The 10,000-nt window shown below is 43.9% G+C and overlaps 1 protein-coding gene across 1 annotated transcript in view; it reads left to right on the forward strand.

Annotated features, from left to right (window-relative positions):
- Positions 1–10,000, forward strand: part of LOC311312118 (thrombospondin-3a-like) — a gene marked incomplete at both ends in the record, with an annotated part of 52,722 nt that overhangs the window by 34,252 nt on the left and 8,470 nt on the right.

Below are 10,000 nucleotides of genomic sequence, written 5' to 3' on the forward strand. Positions count from 1 at the left end.
AGTTGCGTGACCTGGAGCGCTCTGGGGGTGTGGCCAGCGGCTCCACCTCGATGGGACCAAACGGGCTTTGGGGTACCACCACTCTAGGCGTGCCCTGCATGTCTACTCTTCCCTTGATGGTGCTTCTGCTGAGATGAGTGATGATGCTGCTACTGGCACCTGGGAGTGACCATTCCTTTTGAGGGACGGGAGTCATCATCGATGACCGGGGAGCAGACTGCGGGGTTTTGAACCCGGTGGGTGAATTAGCTGGTGTAGTGGATGGCCAGGTTGTCGCGCGGTGTCTCCTGAAGGCTGAATCAGGGGTCATCGGGCACATCTCGAGGGTTGGAGGACCGGTAGGTTCAGGGTGTTGCACGGCGTATCTCATAGGCAGGAGGATTGGTTGGTGGTCCTGGGACAGCTGCATCTTCCTCCCAGGCTACACGACCTGTGGGGGGTTATGAAGTAGGCCCAGGGGGTACACTGCTCTATCTTTACATGGGGCATCTCATCTAACACTCTAGACCCGTGCGTGACCCTCCTGAGAGTCATCCTGACCTGTGGGGAACTGGCCTTGCCTAGGGGCCCTATGGGTTGCCAGGACTGCTGATTCCCCATGAATTAGACGCTAATTGTGGATGGGGGTATTCTATATTACCTGCTGCCCATCGGTTGCGGTAGGAGGCAGATGGTAGGGGTACACTCGTCGAACCCTAATAGGGATATTAGAGGCTTTTTACTGCGGCTGTACGATATTGACAGAAACATACATTGCCGCTATACACTTTTTTTCCAATATATTTGGCGATATGTAAAACCCGGCGTGGGACGCTCCCGATTGGTTTTAGTCATCTTCTTTTATCTTGCTAATTGCTACCTGTGCTGTCGCCAGGCTTTTTACTACATCAGCCTTTCGGTAGCCGAAACAATGCCAAATGTCAGACGTTGACTTTCTTTCAACCACTAAATCCGCTCTATCTATATTTTATTTTGTTCGGATATGCTGTCTGATTTGAATATTTTCTGCTATTCTCGGCTGTTCTATGTTATTCTTTTATGCATTATAACCGTCAAAACACAATTTCCAAACGGTCAGAGTAGAGAGATAGAAAAACCCAGCTGGTAGGTTACTGAAAGAATGAATACTGCGGAAATTTAGTCTATTGACTTTGTTTGTTTTTTTTTTTTTTTTTTTTTTTTTTTTTTGAATTCTCACTACATGGCAGAAGAAAAATAGCTTTTAGAGTAGCCTACCATCTGCTCGTTTTACACTTCCCTGACTGCGCACCCAAATCTCTGCTTGATTCCTAGCATTCTGAATGCTACTCTGACCATGATTCCCCCAAAGTGTCGTCCATTATCAGAACTATAGAATTATTTGCCACTGACCTAGCATCTAGTCCTGGCGTGGGTTAGGGATGTGCGCAGCGACTACTTTCCTTGACTATTAGACGGTGATTTTATAACTGATAACACGACTAGTCCAAAACAAGATTCTCAAGTTTCTACAACACGCTTGAGTATTGGAATTTAGTCATACTATATTGTTGCACATATTTCTGTCACGTCTTGACTCAAACAAATTATTCGGCTATTACTCAAACAAATTATTCGGCTACTTTAATTAATATAAGCACACTTTAGTGGCAATGTGCCGTGCTGCTAACCATTGAATAGCATACAGCGAAATACTATAATATTAAAGACTCGGAGGCCCAATGAATTGTTGGGCCTACATTTGTACTTGTTAGTCTTCTGGCCTAGGCAATAGGCCTATTGATTTCTCCTTTTTTCCTTTTTGTCATGCACATTGGTGCTGGACCTAATATAATTGTGGTGACTTAATAATCCCTCTCACTAACACATTTATTTTCATTACGATTTTAAACAAGAAAAATCTCTACTGTACCCGCCATATACTGTTTCACCTCCCCCCTGGCGCAATGGTCAATACCATGCGCATCCCTAATTACAAACCAGAATTGACTGCCCTCGTGGACTACAATGGAAACTAATGCATTCGAGAGGTCTACAATTGTGACCCATTTAGCATTTTTAACTCTCCACTCTGCCAGTTCTCCAGGCCCTGCACCTTCTTTTCCTGAAAGATAGGTGTGCGCACCTGGTTGCCCATGGGTAATTCACTGATTACTCCTTTCTTAAGCAAAGCTTTAAACACAGGCCTAATTGCCCTCCACGCTTCAGGCTTGACCGGGTATTGTTTCAGACAAGGGCGATACTTCCACCTGGGTGAAACAACAACCGGTGGGGCCAAATTCACTAAACCCCACATAATTTTTCCCTGTTGTTCACAGATCTGGGAGGGTAGCAAGACGCTCCTCATCTCCCAGTTCTGTGCACCATCTGACAACTCCCTTCGTTACATTTGACAACAAAACAGACGCTCTTAGCCGCGTCAAAGGTAACTTCACATAATTCTTTAAACAGGCAGTCACTCCCCACTTGCTTGAACATTTGTACATGGGGGAGGATTGATGAGTTGCACCACCAATCGTCTGGTATCACATGACACCCTCGTATCCATGGCCCCAAATCGCACCATTGATCCTTTGGCGCTTCACTAGAGACACATGAGGAGAAGAATCAGGCATGTTAAATAGACCCTTCTGGGTTTCAGTCAATTTAACAGAAGCGGCACAATTGGCTCCATGCCGACAAGTAGCTCAAACTTAACGCTGTCTCCATCTGCTCCTCCTCCCACCTTTCCTCAAATCTGCTCTCCCTTCCCTCGTGCACATGAGCCGGTGCACCTTATAACATAAGCTCAGTGTCTCCCCTAAGCGTGTGCGTGCATGAGAGAGCAAATCAGTGGTAGGAGAAGTGATCAACCATTAATATACATACAGTGGCTGTTTTTCTCTATGCCCTCTCTGACTCGTGGACAGTTTTTTTAAGTCTTTAACTTTTCAGTACCAGGCCCACTGGGGTCGGTATAATGTGACGCTCAAATGCCTAAATTAATTCCCTCTCCACCATGTTATTTGAACCTACACTAGCAAACATGAAACTGTCTCCGCTTAGGTTTCTAGTTTGCCACTCATTTTAGGATGATACTTTAAGCTTTCTTTGTTAATGAGTTATGATGCTCGCTCCTGTGTCCACTAAAAATGACACCATTTCACCAAGGTTTACTCCCGGTAACGAGCTTATTAGTTGTGGTGTATCTCGGGCATCGCACCCTGTGAGTGGTGTAAGCAATGCTTCTAAATCAGTGATTCTATTCTGCACTAATACTTGTGTATCAGGGGAAAATGGAACGAACTCACCCCCATCGCCTCGTGCCGCCCGCCAGTGCCCCTCCTCCCGTGTTTTTGATTCCTTGCGTCTGCTTGCCGGGTGCCACATCTTTGCATTTGGGTTGTTCGCTGGTCAGTAGCGATGGCGCTGCTCCTGGCCTCCCTCAAAGTTCTCCGGGCATTCATTCTTCCAGTGTCCAAATTTACCACATAGTGCACACAGAGAGTTTTATGGGGTCTTCCTGGCCCTCATTGTTTTGTCTTGAAGATGTCTCCGCTCTGGTTCTGCTGTCTGTCTCTTGTTCTGTTAATACTATTGCTGTGTCGTTCCATGTTATGTTGTGCCGTGAGCTATTAGATACATTGGATTTCCCCAAAGGGATTCATAAAGTATCTTTCTATCTATATCGGTCGTGGAACGCTCCAACAAACTTTCCCCCACACTCCTGCCGGTTGGGCAGTGTCTGTGCTCGCTTCATGATTTCTGCTGCTGTGTAGGATCTCCGTACACGTTCGGCACCTCTATCATTTGGAAACCGTCCAGCCTGGATTGATTCAGTGGGCTGGTAGGCTGTCCCCCTCCTGGTTTGAGCTGTGGAGGGTTGAGGCGTCACTGTCACACTACTCCCGTGGCTGCTGTAATTCTCAGTCTCTGTCTGTATGGCCGCTCGTCTGGGCGTCAGATTTTCAGCCAAGAATGTTCGTATCTGTTCAACAATGTCTGATGTAGCCCCTCCATGGGTCACCTTTGTGACATCTTGGGCTGACCCCACTAGTGACAATGCCAGTATTTGATGACGTGCGGTTGCACGTAGCTTTTCTGGTTTTGGCACACCACGCTGGGGCCCCCCCCGTCTGGCCAGTGGAAGGTCTGTGACTGGATCTGTCGGAGTTGCGCTCCTGACCCTCCTGCTCCGTCTCCTCGCTGGTGTGGATGTGTGCTGTGGGTGTGGTATGGTGGTGGTAGGGTGGCGTCCTGCTGCGCTGGTGGAGGGTAGCTGGCCTTGGACCGGTCTTGTGGCACGGCAGTAGGCGGGAAAGGGCACTGCAGGCTGGCATCTGCGGATGAGAGAAAGTGCACCCCATCCCCGTTTTCTTTTTTCCCACTGCTGCTTACCTTGCCTAGTTCTTGCCTGCTCTTTCCACTTCCTGAACATCTTTGTCTTCCTCCTTATCTACTCTCTTAGTTATTCCCTGTTTATTTATTTATTTATTTTTCGCTCATGCTTATTGCTTTCTCTCTCAAAATTGTGTGTTATAACTTTATAAGGCTCGCTTTGCCTCCCTCTCCTCAATGGTCAATTTTGCTCTCAATTTTGGGAGTTTATAGCCCAATTAATTTTACTGTAAGAAACAGAGAGTGGTGGTGCAGAACAGAGTAAACAAACAATTTATATGCTGAGATTGTGCACTGTATGTAAATTCACCCTCGACCATCTCAATCTATGAACCCAGGACCACGTTCCCAGATAGTCCATAGGCACATGAAAACAAATAAAAAATATAGCTACAAGCAGCAATAACAGGGCTAAGCGCGACTCACGCATCAAAGCCAACAAGCGAAACATGCCATAGCCACATTGGAGCTATGCATATAAGTGTCTGTGTCTTCTGACCAGGGAAATCAGGTTGAATTCATGCAACAGCATCATCATCACCATGATCATCATCATCATACAACTGCAATCACATTCAATTCATCTGAAGGCGTCAAACGAGTGTCAGGTTTTTTTTCAAGCATCTCATTACATTAATTATATTTTGGGACATATCTTTTAGGACCTATTTGTCTACATGTCTACCGGCCACATGGTTATTCTCCAGGCCTTCCACCTGCCTGGAAGTCACACATTTACCATCAAGTCTCAGTGTGGGGATAGCTTGATAATTCAGCTATCTGTGAACCATACTCACAACTCTTATTTCTCTCTAAACCTAACATTTCTCAGAAGAATGCCCCCCTACACTTGGTGTGTTTAGGCTATGTAGTCTATGTGCTACTGCGCTCTCTCAGGATGAATTGTTTAGGCTAAAAGCTACTACCCTCTCCCTGGTTGAAGTGTGTAAGCTATAGACCACTCCCCTCTTCCCAGGCTTAAGGTTACTAGCCTATCCATTGATGAAGTGGGTAGAATGTAGGCTACTACCCTCTCCATGGGTGGAAGTATGTAGGCCATAGCTGATAATAACTGTTGTGGGGGGTTGCAATTGTATCAATTGACAACAACGCTTATGTCAATATCAAAATAGAATCTGATGCTTTTGCGTCCAATTAGAAAGTTATAGAGCATGCCATGAACTACCCCAAACAAGCAATATGAACCCCATCTAGCCACAAGGGGTGCCACAGCAATCAATTGTGTTTCAGCCATTTTTAAGCATTTTGGCTTGTTGTAGCGCCCCCCTGTGGCCAATCTGCGTCACATTTCTCCAACTTGCCTTAAGATATGCTCTGGTACTGTTGTACCAGGAATTGGAAAAATTGGCCTGGCGGTTAGGCCTAACCAGGAAGTGAGCTCTCTAGTGCCCTCTGCAATTTTCATTGCCTCATAGTGGCTGTTCAATTCAAATTTTCCAACTTTTGCCGAGATGGAATTGTAGATATTCAATGCTAGATTACATCTACTGAGATTCATGTAGATTGATAAAACTACCTAGGAGGAGATAGATTTTAAGCGTTTTACAATAAATTAAAGTCACAGAAATCTACATAACCTGAAGTTACGGGTTCTTGAGGCAAATTTGTTCACCATAATTAGACTCAAATGTGTTTAAAGTGTCATGCCTCTAGCTCAAAGGGGGATAAGTTATGGCTGTTCAAAGTTTGCATTTTACGCCTTTTTGGCCAATTCATGTGAGACTTGCTTCACGGCTACAGGCCCTAAGCCTCTACCAATGGGGCCAGCCATAGGCTCCCATGGCAGATGAATAATAATAACACTAACAATTACAATAGGTGCCTCGCACCTTCGTGCTTGGCCCCTAAATAATAATAACTAAAACAAACAAGCAGATAATTCAACACAAGGAAGTCCTACACTTGATCAGCTTATAAATCAACTAGTTCATTCTGTCCTCGATGTGCCGTGTCGGTGGTCGGAGTACAGTTGACCATTTTGATCTCCTTTTCTGGAATCAGAAACAGTACAAAGACAATACAGGAAAATAGTTTCCTTACACAGAATTGAATGCTTCTCATGTTATTTAACATATGCAAATCGCTTCAATACCCCCGCGTGGAAATATCCATTCATCTCTCATTTATTCTACTTCATAATTTGTTCTTATCCCAACAAAATAATGTGAATGACTCTAACTATAGAAGTCACTACTTTCATATTGATAACATTCTCACAAACGTTTTGCAACAACACAGAGAAAACTTGAGTAGACTAATGTCAGGACTTACAACACAAGATAAAGACTGGAGCTGCAAGACGCATGATTCATCATGAAATGCCCACACATTTCCTGATCACGTGTCACATGACTTGAACCGACTAGAGTAACTATTTCATAATAAAAGTATGTTTCACATAGAACATGTCAGTTCTGACAAAACAAAACAAAAACAGACTAATATTCAGTACCTCGCTTTCCTTGTGAAAACGGTTATTACAACAACCACGTTGAAGTTCCTATACTGCAGTTTTATTATTATTTTTGGTTTAGTTAGTTTAGTTAGTTAGTTAGTTAGTTAGTTTACAGTAGGCTTATAGACACCAGTGCCTCTAGGGTAGCCTACTATACTAAAGACCCAAAATATTAAACCCCAACAGTTTAACAAACAGTAGAACAAACAATAAAACAAACAACCAATAGAACACATGTTCAATTATTTTCTTGGTGCATTTTATATATATATATTTTTAATACTTGTTTCTATTGAAATGCTGGGTGGGGCGGAGGACTGGAGCACCGGGCCGTCCCTCTCGTTACTCAGCCTCTGTGAATCCGGTGAGTGTTGAAAGCCGCTTAATTAGCGGGGTGATCAGTCTGACGGTGCCGCGCGTCTCGCCGCCCCTCGCCCGGACCAGCATTCCTTGTTCTGACATCAATTTGTAATGGATTCCTTTGAAAGGGTAATAACCTCAAAACCACACTGGTGAGCTTTGAAATAGGAAGAAAACTATATATCCCAAAATAAGAAATGCTCTGGCCAGAGGACACTTCAGAACAGACACCAAGTTGCATCTGAGGAGAAGTGCAAAGAAATTGTTAGTCAGTGATAGTTTTCTTATACAGTAGACAATTTCGAAATTTAAACATCAACCGTGTAGCGAACGCTCTTTCATCTAGGCTACTTGGCACGGTAGTCTATCCTGGTCTTTATCACCTAAAAATCAAGCATGAGGCAAAAACATACAATTATTTTATTCTACTGAAAAATCTTGTCTCTACCCCTCTCATACCAGGCACGAGTGTGTGTGTGTGTGTGTGTATATGTGATTATATTGTGAATGTGTGTCTGTGTCTTTTCTTTTTGGCACTGCTCTCTAAGAGAAGTTATGTTTCTCTGTATAATACTTTTAATGTCTTATGTAAAGCACCTTGAATTGCCCTGTGGCTGAAATGTGCTATATAAATAAACTTGCCTTGCCCTGTATTGTGTACGTGTGTGTGTGTATGTGTGTGCTTGTAAGAGGGTACATGTGTGTGTGTGTGTGTGTGTGTGCTTTGTAAGAGGGCACATGTGTGTGTGTGTGCTTGTAAGAATGTTTGTGTGTGTTGTCAGTGTGTGAAAGGACGTGTAGGGTGAGTGTGTGAGAGGGAGGGTGCGTGTGTGTAAATGTGTGTTTGTATTGAGTGTGTGCGTGTGTGATGTATGCTCTGTGTTGTATGAGTGAGTGTGGTGTGCGTGTGTGTGTGGGAGTACTTGCTGTGTAGGTGTGTGTATGTTGTGGAATGTGTGTCTGGTTTAAGCGTGTGTGTGTGTGTGTGTGTGCGTGGTGAGTTTAGCGTATAGGGTGTGTGTATGTATGTGTGTGTGGCGTGCTCGTAGGAGGGTGCGTGTGTGTGTGTGGTGATTTTAGCGTATAGGGTGTGTGTATGTGTGTGTGTGTGGTGTGAGTGTGTGAGAGGGCGTGTAGGGTGAGTGTATGAGAGTGAATGTGTGTCTGTATTGAGTGTGTGCGTGTGTGATGTATGCTCTGTGTTGTATGAGTGAGTATGGTGTGCGTGTGTGTGTGGGAGTACTTGCTGTGTAGGTGTGTGTATGTTGTGGAATGTGTGTCTGGTTTAAGCGTGTGTGTGTGTGTGTGTGTGGTGATTTACTGTAGGCTACGTGCGTGCGGGTGTGTGTGTGTGTCTTGTGGACTGAACTCGCTTTATGTGATGAGGGCTGGGACAGAGAGAGAGATTAAACAAATCAAAGAACTTTCATTTACAGCAACAGAATAACCAGAGACCAAACCACTGCGACGATGCAAATAAAGTGCCTGCTCTCCAGTATTATATACGCTCAACAGCTTGTTTTTGCTTATGGTGCCTGTTGCTTGGTTTTTTTAGTCCATCCTGTAACGGCCGCTATTCCTTTTTCTACTTTGTGAATTTATTTCATGATGGCTGGGCCCCACGTGGGCCGTGAAATAATGGCTGGGCCCCACGTGGGCCGTGATCCTCACTTCACTGTCTTTTCTTATCTGCTTAAATTTATGGGCTACCGATACATGAAAGCCTGTTGGGCCCTTTACAATAGTAAATTACGGCCTCGCTATTCTGAACTCAATAGTAACACTTATTTATAAACTACATACGGTTTTAAATCATAGAACCACTCGCTACACTTTTTAGGTAAAGAAAAACAACCCACAACCCAAAATTATTCTATTCTCACAATACATCGCGACTCTCATACTATTTTACTCCGCCGGCATACTTATTTACACTTATTTACAATTTTTTACTCTGATCAGATTTATTGCCCTCTCGGCCGCGCGTCGCCTACTGTAAGAGCACACACAGGCCCTTTTTAGCTACTCACACAGGTAACTTCTTATCTTAGTTACTCACACAGGTAACTTCTTATCTTAGTTACTCAAACAGGTAACTTTTTAAACGTGTACACACAGACACTATTAATCTTAGTTACTCAAACAGGTAACTTTTTAAACGTGTACACACAGACACTATTTATCTTTTAACCAAACGTCAGAGGAGGAATTTAAACCTGACTAGGCTAATTTATTCCTCAAAAGTATCAATCTTACAAATGTATCTCTCGTACTATTTCAACATACTGTAACTCTGGCTGTACTATACATTTCTCAACACTGGTGTTACAGTACTCAAGAATTATTAGCCTGTGCATGGCTGAGCTAGTCATGCAAAAAGCCAACTGCTATTCATTCACACTTTCCGCTCACACATGCAGAGCACATAAAGCACAAAGCATAAAGCATAAAACACATACGACATTTATGACAAACGATCGCATAGGATTCTCGGTGCCTTTGATGTTTTAAATGGACCAAATCTGATAAACATGATTTAAAGTAAGATTTATTCTAGATTCTTTGAAGAGGGGCGTTTTAATTACCTGCAGCCCGGGCGGATCTTGACCACGTCAAACACACGTTAAAAACAAATCAGCAGATTTTATAAATGGCTCTGCCTTACCTTGTAATTTAGGGCCCTGTGTGTCTGACGCGGACAGGTCCGTGTCCTGGCGTAGGGTAGTGGATGCCTCCTCCTCCTGGTTAGGCTCGCCATTTGTCGTGTAAAATAATTTACTATGTCTTGGGTCAAATTCCAAGAAATAA

The sequence above is a fragment of the Borostomias antarcticus genome, assembly GCF_949987555.1.
Source record: "Borostomias antarcticus genome assembly, chromosome: 8".
Lineage (NCBI taxonomy): Eukaryota > Metazoa > Chordata > Actinopteri > Stomiiformes > Stomiidae > Borostomias > Borostomias antarcticus.